General features: G+C 44.2%; 1 long non-coding RNA gene across 2 annotated transcripts in view; it reads right to left on the minus strand.

Moving 5' to 3' along the window:
* The window catches only part of LOC127488755 (uncharacterized), a 57,834-nt gene that overhangs the window by 19,108 nt on the left and 24,686 nt on the right, over window positions 1-14,040 (minus strand). The window lies entirely within an intron of this gene.

Raw genomic sequence — 14,040 nt, forward strand, 5'->3', positions numbered from 1 at the left:
TCTTAAGATCTCTAAACAGAAAGTGAGGACAAAAATCAAAATATATTTTAAATATACCAGTCACAAATAAAACTTTCAAATTCAAAAGACTTTTATTAGCAGCATCTGACCATCTCAGACACTCTCAATTTGTGCAAATTCTAATCTGACCAAACCAATTCTGGATGCAAAGCCAAAATTCACTATACCTGAAGTACATTTTTCTTTTGAGATTCACACTGCTTACAGCTAGTTAAGGGTTTACTTGGCCTTTGCAAAAGTTTCTCTCTCTACACAAGGCTGAACAAATACAAAGTACTACATAGAACCAACACCTGCAGCCAATGAGCTGATACTAGCATGTCTCCAAGTAATAGGAACTATAGTTTGGCAAAGAAAATTTTAATGCCCCAAGGGGTTAGCTACAGTAGAGATCATACAGTAGATGCCACACAATCTTAGGGCATTGGCTGCTCCTCAGAAAACATCCCCCTTCCTGGGGCCCGTGCTGTGGTGCAGTAGGTTAATCCTCCACCTGTAGCACCTGCATCCCAAATGAGCACTGGTTCTATACCCAGCTGCTCCACTTCCAGTCCAGCTCACTGCTATGCTGTGGAAGATGGCCCAAGTCTTTGGGCCCCTGCAACCGTGTAGGAGACCTGGAGGAAGCTCCTGGCTGCTGGCTTCGGATCGGCGCAGCTCCGAACACTGCGGCCATTTTGGGGGTGAACCAATGGAAAGAAGACCTTTCCCTGCCTCTCCCTCTCACTGTCTGTAACTCTACCTCTCAATAAATAAATAAATAAATAAAATCTAAAAAAATCCCCTTTCCTTCCTAATAATGCTGTCCCTCAGGAAGAATGAGCCATGGGATAACACTCATTCCACACTCCAGGAACTGAGCTACTTGGGGGGGCATATTGGTTACCACCCACAAGCAGTTTTGAAACCCAGGACAAAGAAAACAGAGTAGAGTGTACAAAGAGACATCACCCTGTACCATTCCCAAGGGAAATCTCAAACTGTTGACATTCTGATGTCTGTACTTAAGGTAAAACTGTATGAACATTCAAAAAATTTATTTTTAGTTATTTGAAATTCAGATATGCATGTAGAGAGATCTTCTATTCATGGTTCACTTCCCACATGTTGGCAACAGCCAGGGTTGGGGCGGGTAGATGGCAGGAGGCTGGAATTAAACCTGGGTCTCCCATATGAGTGACAGAGATTGAAGCACTTGAACCACCATCTGCAGCCTCCCAGGGTATATATTAGCTGTAACTTAAGTCTGGAAGCAGAGCCAGGACTGAAACCCAGGCACTCTGAATGGGATGTATGAGTCCCAGGTGGCAACTTAACCATTGCTACAAATGCCCACTCCAGGACAAAGATTTTTCATATTAAAGTATCTGGGAGGCACTCTGCTTTTCTCCCATATGAAATGGCAGGGGGGGTGGAGAAAATAGACAAAATACTGAAGCTGGGGGCCAGCACTGTGAAACAGTAGGTTAATCCTCCACCTGTGGCACCAGCATACCATATGAGTGCCAGTTCGAGACCCGGGTGCTCCTCTTCCGACCCAGCTCTCTGCTATGGCCTGGGAAAGCAGTAGAAGATGGCCCAAGTCCTTGGGCCCCTGCACCCACGTGGAAGACTTGGAAGAAGTTGCTGTCTTAAGATCGGTGTGGCCAGCGCCGCGGCTCACTAGGCTAATCCTCTGCCTTGCGGCACTGGCACACCGGGTTCTAGTCCCGGTTGGGGCGCCAGATTCTGTCCTGGTTGCCCCTCTTCCAGGCCAGCTCTCTGCTGTGGCCCAGGAGTGCAGTGGAGGATGGCCCAAGTACTTGGGCCCTGCACCCCATGGGAGACCAGGATAAGTACCTGGCTCCTGCCATCGATCAGCGCGGTGCGCCGGCCGCAGCGTACCAGCCGCAGCGGCCATTGGAGGGTGAACCAACGGCAAAGGAAGACCTTTCTCTCTGTCTCTCTCTCACTGTCCACTCTGCCTGTCAAAAAAAAAAAATTGGTGCAGCTCTGGCCATTGCAGTCAATTGGGGAGTGAACCAGCAGATGGAAGACCTCTTTCTCTCTCTCTTTCTCTTTCTCTCCCCACCTCTCCCTCCCTCTCCCTCTCCCTCTCCCTCTTCTTCTCTTCCTCCTTCTTCTCCTTCTCTTTCTGTGTAACTATTTCATGTAAAATAAATATATCTTTAAAAAAATAAGAAGTGATTAGCACAAATCTGCTCATGAGATGAATGGGTATTAACCATGGGTTATCTCTACAGGGTCTGCTATACAAACTTCTTTGGATTGGTGAGGCCTTCTGGTGGGGTCAGTAGTCTGTGGGCACCTCAGCCTTAGGTAGAATCCTTCACAAGCAGATTCCAAGTTTTGTGCAAGCAGGCTGCCAGCAGTGGCTGGAAAACTTGTATCCAGGCCTGATGGCATCTCCCCCACTATAGCTTCCTGTGCTGGATGTGTGACCTTGGGGTTTTAATCACATCTTCAAGTAAGTTGCAATCTTCTACCCAGAGCTAGCAGAGACAGAAAAACAGCAAGAAAACAGAAGCATGGGATGTTGAAACAGTCAAAGATGTTTGAAAAGAAGACTGGGCTAACTGTATTGAATGAAACAGGTACTGGGGCTGGCGCTGTGGTGTAGCAGGTAAAGCTGTACCTGCAGATCCAGCATCCCATATGGGCACAGGTTTGAGTCCTGGCTGCTCCACTTCCAATCCAGCTCTCTGCTATGGCCTGGGAAAACAGTAGAAAGATGGCCCAAGTCCTTGGACCCTTGCACCACATGGGAAGACCTGGAAGAAGCTCCTGCCTTCTGCCTTCGGATTGGCGCAGCTCCAGCTGTTGCAGCCAACTGGGCAGTGAACCAGCAGATGGAAGACCTCTCTCTTTCTCTGTAACTCTGACTTTCAAATAAATAAATAAATCTTAAAAACAAAACAAACAAAAAGAGGGAATATCAAATAAGAGCAACAAAAAGAAGTGCTGAAGAAGGGATTTTTTTAAATAATGAGAAAAAAAAAAAACAAGAAAACCAAAATGTCATAAGTAAAAACAGTGAATATTAATGGTTCTTGTGCAATTACAAGTAAAGTATTATTTGCACAGAATGGTGACTCATGTTTATAATTGTGTACCCCTAAAATATTTTGGGGGACATACAGGAGCCTCATGAGTAAAGTGAAATTTAAGTGGAAAATTACCCTGGTGAAACAGAAGGAGAGAGAGCACTCCAGGAACTGGACAGAGCATTCACCAAAGCACTAAATTTCATCTCTGTAGCTTGGAGCCTTGCAGACAGTAGGTGCTCAATAAATGCTTATAGACAGGGGTTAATTCTTAATGCACTTACAGAATCTTTCAAAAGAAAATAACCCCTAAATATCCAAAAAGAGAGAAGAGTTATAAACACAGAGAGATGCTATTTGCTATACCAAAACTTAGAAACTATAAAATTAAATTATAAAAACAAGTGATGGAAATATTACACAGCTATCATGCAGCAATATATAAAACTGTAATTATGCAATTAAGTGGAAAAAGATAAAAATGACTAAAAATACGGCAGTGTGTGTGAGGAGCAACTCGGACTAGACTAAGTTACTGGAATTAAGACTTATTCTAAGCATCTGCTCTCCCACAATATGGCGCTGAGAGAAAGAGACCAAACAACCTCTATGCAGCTGCCCCATCAGTTTGATAAGCTGCAGGAGCTGATCCTGCTCCTGATTGGAGGAGAGCAGCGTGCTCGGCGTGTGGGCAGCAGAGTTGGGATTGGTGGAAGAGGACTATAAAGGAGAGAGACAACATGCACCAGGAACATCTGAAGGAATACCTGAGCAGCCCCCGAGAGAGCTGGCCGGCGGTGTGCCGCTCCTCCGCGGAAGTGGGGAAAGTGGCAGGGGGAGCCGCCCCTCCACGGAGGTGCAGGGGTTGGCAGCCAACCCAGGAAGAACCAGCAGCAAACCCGGGGAGGGCCGAGCAGACAAAAGAACAGCGCAGGGTCCTGTGTCGTTCCTCCGCGAATGGGGGAGCGACAAGTGTGAAAATTAAGAAAAAATGTAGGGAGGGAGGGAGATTGATCTTCCATCTACTGGTTCACTCAGCAAATGCTTACAATGGCTCAGCTGACCCAAGCCAAAAGCCAGGAGCCTAGAACTCCAATTGGGTCTTCCCTGTGGGTGGCAGGAGCACAACTACTTAGGCCATCTTCTGCTGCTTTCCAAAGAACATTAGTGTGGAGCGGGATTGGAAGCAAAGGTGGTGGGGTCTCAAAATGGCACTGTGATACAGGATGCCAGTCATGGGTTAACGCATTGTGACACATTGGACCCTGACTCCCGTCCACACTCTGCTGCTCCACTGAGGCTGTGAGGGCCATCAAGGTTAACCATGAACCATGTCAAGGAACACTGTATCCCTGGGGTTAGCCCAAGCCATTAACATACAAAGCTGTTCAATGTGGCATTGTGAGTGGACACCCTTCAAACTTAACAGAAGGCATTTTATAATGAATTATAAAGAGAAGGAGGAGTTAGTGCCAGCTACTAGTAATTCAAGTTGAATATTAAAATTTGAGTCACAATTTCCTCAGTACAAGCCACAGAATGCCAAGCACCTTATTTTCCACACAAATCTTCACTCATCTTTTTGGGTTCCAGAGCTAAACCTCAATCAAAGAGCACCATTATATTATTATATCACTAAGAAAACCAGCAACACCCAATGTTGCTTAATCTTTTCACTCCTCATTGTGCCTTCCACCAGCACTAAGTTTATTCAAACAAGTCTTTCTAACAAACACGTGTGTTTGTGTGTGTGTGTGTGTGTGTGTGTGTGTGTCTAACAAGACTGAATGGATGGATGGATGCATCCAAATCCTAAAATTGAAAACATAGAAGAGCAGACAGAAGAGAGACTTAAGTCTGTGTTTGGGTGTCCCCTTCAGTGAGGCCCATATCACTAAAATCTGCAGCCCTCCCCCAACCCTAGCACTTTCAGAACAGGAGCATGGTGACTGTGACTTTACAGGAACTTGGCCAGAATTGCCATCTGTGAGAGTGTTGAACAGTTTCTTCCAGGACTCTGCATCCCTCATCCTCACACCAAATAAAATAAAAAGTAAAACAGGCCAGAGCCGTGGCTCAATAGGCTAATCCTCCGCCTGCGGCACCAGCATACCAGGTTCTAGCCCCGGTCGGGGCAGCTGATTCTGTCCCAGTTGCCCCTCTTCCAGGCCAGCTCTCTGTGATCCAGGAGTGCAGTGGAGGATGGCCCAAGTCCTTGGGCCCTGCACCCCATGGGAGACCAGGAGAAGCACCTGGCTCCTGCCTTCGGATCAGCACCGTACACAGGCTGCAGCGCACCAGCTGCGCGGTGGCCATTGGAGGGTGACCCAATGGCAAAGGAAGACCTTTCTCTCTGTCTCTCTCTCTCACTGTCCACTCTGCCTGTCAAAAAAATGTAAAACTAAATCAGAGCTGTGCAGCCATTTCTCAACACCCCATGCTCCAGCCCCATGAATGATGATGCTGGGGAATGAGGAGCTGTGCTAAAGCATTTCAGTAGAGCACCTTTCATGACACCTTTGCCATCCCCTGCATGAGCACTGCCTAAACCGTGCAACTGACAGATTGAACTCATGCACCCATGCACCCATGTACCTTGGGATGCTCCTGTGCAAAGCCAAGCATTGCCTTGTCTAAGGGGTGAGGCAAAGAGAAAACAACAGAGCCTCCTCACTTCCTTGGCTTGGGTCAAGGGAGACAGACTGGGAGACACAGGGAAGGTGGAAAAATAACCAAAAATCCCTGAAAGGACAAGACTGCCACCCATGGAGACTAAAGGGCCCATCCCTGAGCACTGAGACTGAAGTCAAGGGACTTTTTTTTCCTGTGATAGAAAGTTTACTGCATGATTTGTTTACATTATTACAAATTTTTTGGTTTTTAATATATTTTATTACAACTTTTAATAACTTGTGACGTTTCATTATTTCAGTGAGCCAAAATTATATACGCTTCCATTTGTTCATTTAACTTTTTTTTTTAAATTTTGGTGTTTTAGTTTCATCCACAAAGATATCATGTGACTATTATTTTGCTTTTAACAGACTTTTTTCCCCAATACTCTTTTAAATATGGGATGTAGCAAACTATGGAAAAAAATTATGGTTCTTATTTTTGAAATATTGTTTCACAAAAAGACTGCATCAGTTTGGCAATACTGTTAGCAGGGGATGGTTTATCTTAGCCATACAGTTCCATTATCTTTGTTTTTAATCCTTGTCTCCAGGATGCTAGAATTTGTATATTTAACGACTAATGAGGAAAAGAAACTTTCCATTTTTGCATTGATTGATGAGGATTATAAAATGTGCAGAAGATGGGGCCAGTGCTGTGGAATAGCAGATTAAACTGCTGCCTGCAGTGCCAGCATCCCAAATGGGTGCCTGTTTGAGTCTCAGCTGCTCCACTTCCCATCCAGTTCTCTGCTATCGCCTGGGAAAGCAGTAGAAGATGGCATAAGTCCTTGGGCCCCTGCATCCACATGGGAGACCTGGAGGGGGCTCCTGGCTCCTGGCTTCAGATCGGCCCAGCTCTGCTGTTGTAGCCATTTGGGGAGTGAACCAGTGGATGGAAGACCTCTCTCTCTCTCTCTCTCTCTCTCTCTCTCTCTCTGCCTCTGCCTCTCTGTAACTCTGCCTTTCAAATAAATAAATAAAGCTTTTTAAAAAAATGTGCAGAAGAAAGGATAATATCATGGGGGAAGACAAAAACACAGAAGCCAACAGGATTGGCTGGTAAAAGTGAAGATAGCCAGGTAATGAGAAATTAAATAGAAATACTAGAGTATGTACGTGTATGTGTGTGTGTGTGTGTGTATAACATACATGTACACCTGCAATATGTCTCTATTCATCCTTGATCAAGCATTTACATACATCCAGCTTAGTAGTCAGTGTTGTTTTAAATAAACCTTATTATTTTCAAAATAATGGAATCATTTGCTTTCCTAACTTTTCTAATAAGGAACTGAAAGCTCACATAGGTTAAGTCATTCGTCCAAGACCACCAAGCTAATTAGCAATGCAATTTTTTGTCAGTGTCTCTAACATATTTCTAAACTCCATAGGCTATGTTAAAAGTCAAGGATTTTTTTTTTTTTTAACAATCTGGGGTCAGGGTCGGCACTGTGGTATAGTGAGTAAAACGGCAGCCCCAGCATCCCATATAGGAACTGAATTGACTCCAAGCTGCTTAACTTCTGATCCAGCCCCCCACTAATGCACCTGGGAAAGCAATGGAAGATGGCCCAAGTGTTTAGGCCCCTACCACTCATGTGGGAAGCCCAGATGAAGCCAGAATCCAGGAGCTCAGTCTGGATCACTGATACGGGTGGCAGGGATCTCAGGGCTAGATCTATATTCTGAGTACAGGATATGAATTAGCAGAAAGCATCAGGAACAGAGCAAGGACTCAAAAACAGGCACTGCAAAAGCAGACAGGTGCATCTCAAGGGTCAACTGCTATACCAAATACTCCTATCAAATTCTCAGTGTGATTCCACTTAATCTTATTCCTGATTTAGCAAGGAGCATTTCAGTATCAATCAGCTGGGCACCAAACATTCCCAAACACAGCAAGTGCTGCCTGGGTGCCCACTGGGTGCGAGAGCTGTGCTGGGAGCTGAGGTTGCTGACTTACTGTAGCCCTTGCCTCTAGGAAGCACACGGTCTAGGAAGATTTATAAACTTATAAATACAAGGGAACTTCCAATAGATCGTGGAAAATCAATTTAAAAGATGAGTTTATGCTGGTGCAGACTTTTTTCATAATACACATTTCCAGGAACTCCTCAGGCCTGTCATAGCTACAAGCATGTGCTGTAAGGCAAAAGAGCCAGTTTCTCTGGGAATGAACACAAAGGGGGAGTTAAAAAGATGCCTCACTTAGCCTGGAGGACTCAGAGAGGTGATGCTAACAGATGACTACCAAAAGTGGCTTTAGTATACTGTGACAAGAGAAAGAACAGCAAAGACTAGTGCAGTAATCATATTCTCAGCTCTGCAAGGCTATATAAAATTAACAACACAGTAAGAGGGGGCAGGCATTTGGCCTAGTGTTGAAGACAGTGATTCAATCAGCAGTCATAATTATGTATTCAGAGACTGTTGGTTGTAAGTTTTTTTTTTAAAGAAAACATTTTAATTGCTAATGGTTTCCAAAAACAGCATCAAGCAGGTGGAACCCATTCAAGGTAATCATTAATATTTTAGCTGCTTGGCTTCTGCAGTTGGTCCAGTCACACCTGACTCTTTGTAGGCAATATCTGCTCTAACCTACTGGCTTGGTAGTATAAATCCCACTGTACTGGGTGCTTGGTTAGCTCAATCCCAAAGTGAACTATTCCATTTTCTAAATGACAGCAGCCACCCAAGCCCTTACTTTTCTAAAGATCGAGGTTGGTTCAATAAACCAATCTGCTCTAAGCCATTCATACAGCTGACAATTCTTCAAAGGAATGAGCTATCTTTTCTAAGCTAATTTGTATCTTTTATTCAAGGACATAATTAGTGACTTAGGCAAGACAGAGAAACATCAACCCCAAGGAAGTGATCACCTCTTCCCTAAGGATAAAAACTGTCTCCACTGAACCTTCTCACAAGTCTTGGTCCTGGCTCCAGATACCCTGGCTGCTCTAGTTGAGGGTCAAATAACTTACACAGCCAAACCACTATGATTGGATCCTTCATCAAGGTATTTAATTAGGCACAAGACAAGACAGATTTCTGGACTCCTGGGAGATTTTGCAGAAAAAGTTGGAAATGTGATGCAGGGAGCAGCTACTTTATGTGTCCAGGAAGACAAACCTTAGCATCTTACTATCCAACTTGGAAATGAAGGGAGAGGAAATCTGACTTCTCCTAAATTCCGTGGGAAGTGCTAGACTGAGAGAAAACTCTAATGCTAACTCTTCCTACAGCTCTTTTGTCTTAAGATTTATTTATTTTCTTGAGAGGCAGTTACAGAAACAGGGAGAGACAGAGAGAGAGGTCATCCATCTGTTGGTTCACTCTCCGGATGGCCACAACGGCCAGAGCTGGGCTGATCTGAAGCCAGGAAAGCTTTCTTCTTATATTTCCCTCTTTACACTTGAACATCTATTTCCTCAAAGGCCAAGAAAAGCTGTGGTTCAGGAGACAGAACCCCAACTGTGTAAAGGTCCAAAGTGTTGCCTTTCTCCTAAGGGACTCTATGCCTTGTGGCTGCAACCATACAGAAGTTTCACGGACTACTGGCTGAGGTATCTTCATGTCCTCTTAACCCTAATGCTCACCACTTATGGGGTGACTACCACAGACCAGAATGTATCACTTAACTTGCTCAATAACTCAAAGAAGTGAATCATACCATTTCCCCACTGCAAAGCAAAGAAAATTTAGACTCAGAGTTTAAATTACCTGTCTCCAAGCAATGTAGCTAAGGAGTTTCAGAGCTTCAAATAAAGCCCAATCTGTTGAACACCAGTCAATGTTCTGGGCTTAACACGATGTTATTCAGTGCCTGGTCTGTCTCAAATGTGTTTTGTTTCTGAGGCGTTGTGGCACTTGGTGTTTTATAAATTTATTTACTTACTATTTCTTGAAGACCTACTATGGGAAAGATACTATGGGTAGACCAAAAAACCTAAGATTTGATTCTTGCATATATCATTGTGACAACTGCAATAGAATTTCAACAAATATCTGTTACCAACATTGTCTCTACTTCAAATCCATTATTCACACAGCAGTGAGAGTAACCTTTTGTTATTTTTTCCGAAAGATTTATTTTATGGCAGAGTAAAAGAGAGATCTTGTATCCATGGGTTCAGTCCCCCAGTGTGTGAAGAAACAGCTGGGGCTATGCCACAATGAAGCCAGAAGCCAGGAATTCCATCTGGTTCTCCCATGTGAGTGGCAGGAATTCATGTATTTTAGCAATCATCACTGCTTTCCAGTCACATTAACAGGGAGCTGGAATGGAAGTGGAATAGCCAAGATTTGAACCTACACTCTGATATGAGATATGGGACTCTCAAACCACAGTTTAACCTTCTGTGCCACAATACCCACCCCAGAGTAATTGTTTTACATTATATATCCTATCTCAGTAATTCTCCTTGTTTAAAAAAAGCTTGAAGCTGGGCCAGCATTGTGGCATAGGGGGTTAAGCCACTGCCTGCAATACCAGTATCCCATATGAGCACCAGTTCATATCCCAGAATTTCCACTTCCCATCCTTGATAATGTCCTAGGAAAGTAGTGAATGATGGCCCAAAAGGTTGGGACCTTGCCCTGGCTGTTGTGGCCATTTAGGGAGTGAACAAGACTGCCCTGCCCGTATTCCCCTCTGTACTTACACTCTGAATCCCTTTACCTCAAACCTACAATGCCCATTTTTCTGCTCTCAAATCTCTGCTATAATTTACCTGCAGCTGAGAAGAATTGAGTAGAAAATACATGCTCTTCCCCTACTGTCCCAATTTGCCAGCGTCTTAATCCAACAGAAAATGTTAATCAGAAAACCTGGAGGTATGCAATCTGGGTCAAATTATCAGGAGGAATAAATTCCTACTGATGTAGCTCTATTGAAGAATTCTGCATCGTGTTCTTTGTTAACATGGAAGCTGTTTTTTTTTTTGTTTTTTTTTTTTGTTTTTTTTTTGTATTCCACACTAGCTAGAATTCCTCCTTTGGAATCAACAGCTCATAATTATTTATTTATTTATTTATTTGACAGGTAGAGTTATAGGCAATGAGAGAGATAGAAAGACAGAAAGAAAGATCTTCCTTCCGTTGCTTCACTCCCCAAATGGCCACTACGGCCAGCACTGTGCTGATCCGAAGCCAGAAGCCAGGTGCTTCTTCCTGGTCTCCCATGTGGGTGCAGGGCCCAAGCACTTGGGCCATCCTCCACTGCCCTCCCAGGCCACAGCAGAGAACTGAACTGGAAGAGGAATGACCAGGACTAGAACCAGTGCCCATATGGGATGCTGGCGCCGCAGGTGGAGGATTAACCAAGTGAGCCATGGCTCCAGCCCAACAGCTCATAATTATTGTCCATTACTCTGTTGGGGAAGCAAAGATGGGAGGGGGACAAAAGAAGAGGTGGGAGAAAAGAAGGGAAAAAAGTAAAAGTACCAGATTGAAAAGTAGGAACAAATGAGTGGGGGGAGAGGGGCAAAAATTACCTTAGGAAAAAAAAGAAGTCAACTCCTTAATCCTTTAAGGAAAGGTCTTTCCTTGATCGATCATTATTGCCCTCACTCCAGAGCTCTAGAAACATATTCCAATGACAGGGATGGGTTGCACGGTGGGGCACAGTTGAAGGGGCAGTGACAGCCCTACTTGTCTAACAGCAACCTCCCTACCCCAACTTCTGATCCAGCGAAGTTCTGCCCATTGCCAAGAATCAGCTTCATAGAGGAAACCACTCAGGGCCAAGGCTCAGAAAAAACCAAAGACCCCACACTTCCGTGCCTATTAAGCCTCTTAGAAATCAGGATGCTGCTGCAGAAAGTGATATTGTGCCCAAGCTACTTATCAAGAACACAAAGGTGGAGACCAGTGTTGTGGCACAGCAGGTGGGACTACTGCCTGCAATGCTGGCATTCCGTTGAGCACCATTTTGAACCTTGACTACCTCACATTTGATCCAACTCCCTCTATTGTGCCTGGGAAGGGAGTAGACACTTTCCAAGTGCTTGTACCCCCTGCTTCTCATGTGGGAGACCCAGATGGAGCTCTGGACACCTAGATTTAGCTTGGCCCAGCCCTGGCCATGGTGGCCATTTGGAGAGTGAATCAGCAGATGGGATACCTCTCTCTCTCTCTCTCTCTCTCTCTCTCTCTCTCTCTCTCTTATCATTGTAACTGCCTTTAAGGAAATAATTTAAAAAGATATTTAAGAAACAAGAACACAAAGATGCAAAGTCAGGAGACAGCCTGGGGGTTTGGAGCATCTATGGAAGAGGATGGATCTTGGAATGAGAGCAAAAGTAGGCAGCCATGACAGCAGCGCTCATTAAGGCTTCAAGTAGAGATTTAGAAGAATACTTTCAAAATGTACAAATGAGATCTAAATGGGATAACTGCAAGTTTTTCTTAGGATACTGAGGAAAACACAGTCTTTGCTTTGGTTTTGGATTTTACCTATTTATTTTTTCATTTAATTTGAAAGGTAGGGAGATAGAGAAAGAGAGAAAGACATCTGTTGGTACCTCTAAATGCCTAAAACAGCTGTGCCAGGCTCAAGCCAGGGGCCTGGAACTCCATGCAGGTCTCCCAAATGAGTGGCAGGAAGCCAAGCACTGCAGCCATCACTTGCTGCCTCCCAGGGTGCACGTTAGCAGGAAGTTTGATGAGAAGTGAGAATCAGTGGTACCTGAACAACTACACCAAAGATCCACCCAGGGAAACACATTCTTAAACTTTATTTAAGGACAATTAATAGAAAAGGAAAAAAATAAAGCAGCCTGCAACAGTTCCCGCCTACCTCAAAAATCCCCCAATAATTCTAGCCCTTCTATCATTCCCTCATATTCTCTCTAAAGGCAAAGGTAAAGAACAAACAGTCCTTAGGCTTGGTATCTGACGGCTGCCGAGGCAGAGGCAATGACTATGACTAATCAAGCTTTTTGTCCCCTTAAAATTCCCTGTGGTTTACTTACTGCCATTGCCCAGTTGGGAGCGCATTGGCACATTCTATTTGTTTCCACCGTATGCCTTGTAGGATGGTTCACAGAGTGAGCTCTAAAGTCATTCCTGCTCCTACCACTAGAAAACTGGAGCCATGAAGGAAAGACAGGTAGGTACTAACTCCTGAGAATCAATTGGAATTTTGGAGGGCCCAGAGAAAGGCCTGTCCCAAACCACACAAACCCATAAGAGACCAGGACTTGTCAGAGTCTGTCCCTGTAATGTACTCAACAGCAGAAGTGAGGGGAGAAGTGTTGTTCAAGAAGACTTCAACTCTGTGCCCAACCCTCGCAGTATTAATTATAGCTCACATTTATAAAATGTTTCCTTTGTCCCACACATGATTTCTAGGACTGTACCTGATGTTACAGTAACCCACTTAGTGTTATAACCACTCTCAGAAATTGGTAGATACTAAATCATCTTGCCACATCCCATCAAGGGGTGCATTTTGCCAACCTTTTGATAAAGATTACAGCTAGTAATTCACAGGGAATGCACCAGAAATCTGGAAAAATGATGAATAAGACACAGTCCCTAACTCAAGGAACCCATTCGGGAATGCACTAAAATCAGATTGTATCTTCTGGCCACCATCCTATAGGAGACTCCTGCAATTTTTTCAAGGGTGGGCCAGTCTGACACAAATATACCCTTGTACAGTGTCTGGGGGCCTGGAATTTGGGTAGAATGATTTAAGCTGCTATTTCTGACACTGACATCTCTCATCAGAGTGCTAGTTGCAGTCCTGGCTGTTCCATGCTTCCAATTCAACTTTCTCCTAAGATGCCCAGAAAAGACTAGAAGATAGCCCAAGTAAATGAGCCCTAGCCACCCATGTGGAAGATCCAGCTGGAGTTCCTGGCTCCTAGCTTCACTCTGGCTCAGTCCTGGCTACTGAAGCCAGGGGGTTAGTAAGCCAATAGATACAGGATCTCCATGTCTGTCTTTTGTCCTCTCTCTGTCACTGTGACTTCAAATAAATAAATAATTGAAAACAGCAGAGTCCAACACTCAGTGAACAGAGAGAAGTATCACTCTTACTCTGATTATCTCACAAATTTGACCCCTAAGGCTCCCTCTCCTAGGGTTTTCTTCTTTCTCATGGACCCTACAGTCACACTGTCTGGGTTTGACTCTCATCTATGCTACTTCTTGCTTGTGTGACAAAGAGAACTTTGCTTTTAGATGCTGTGGCTCAGTTTCCACAATTATACCTGGACATACAAAACACCTATCTCATAAAGAAGATATAAAGATGAAATAAATGATTACCTTCAATGCACTCAGAATAGTATCTG

This window comes from Oryctolagus cuniculus, chromosome 16 (assembly GCF_964237555.1).
Source record: "Oryctolagus cuniculus chromosome 16, mOryCun1.1, whole genome shotgun sequence".
Lineage (NCBI taxonomy): Eukaryota > Metazoa > Chordata > Mammalia > Lagomorpha > Leporidae > Oryctolagus > Oryctolagus cuniculus.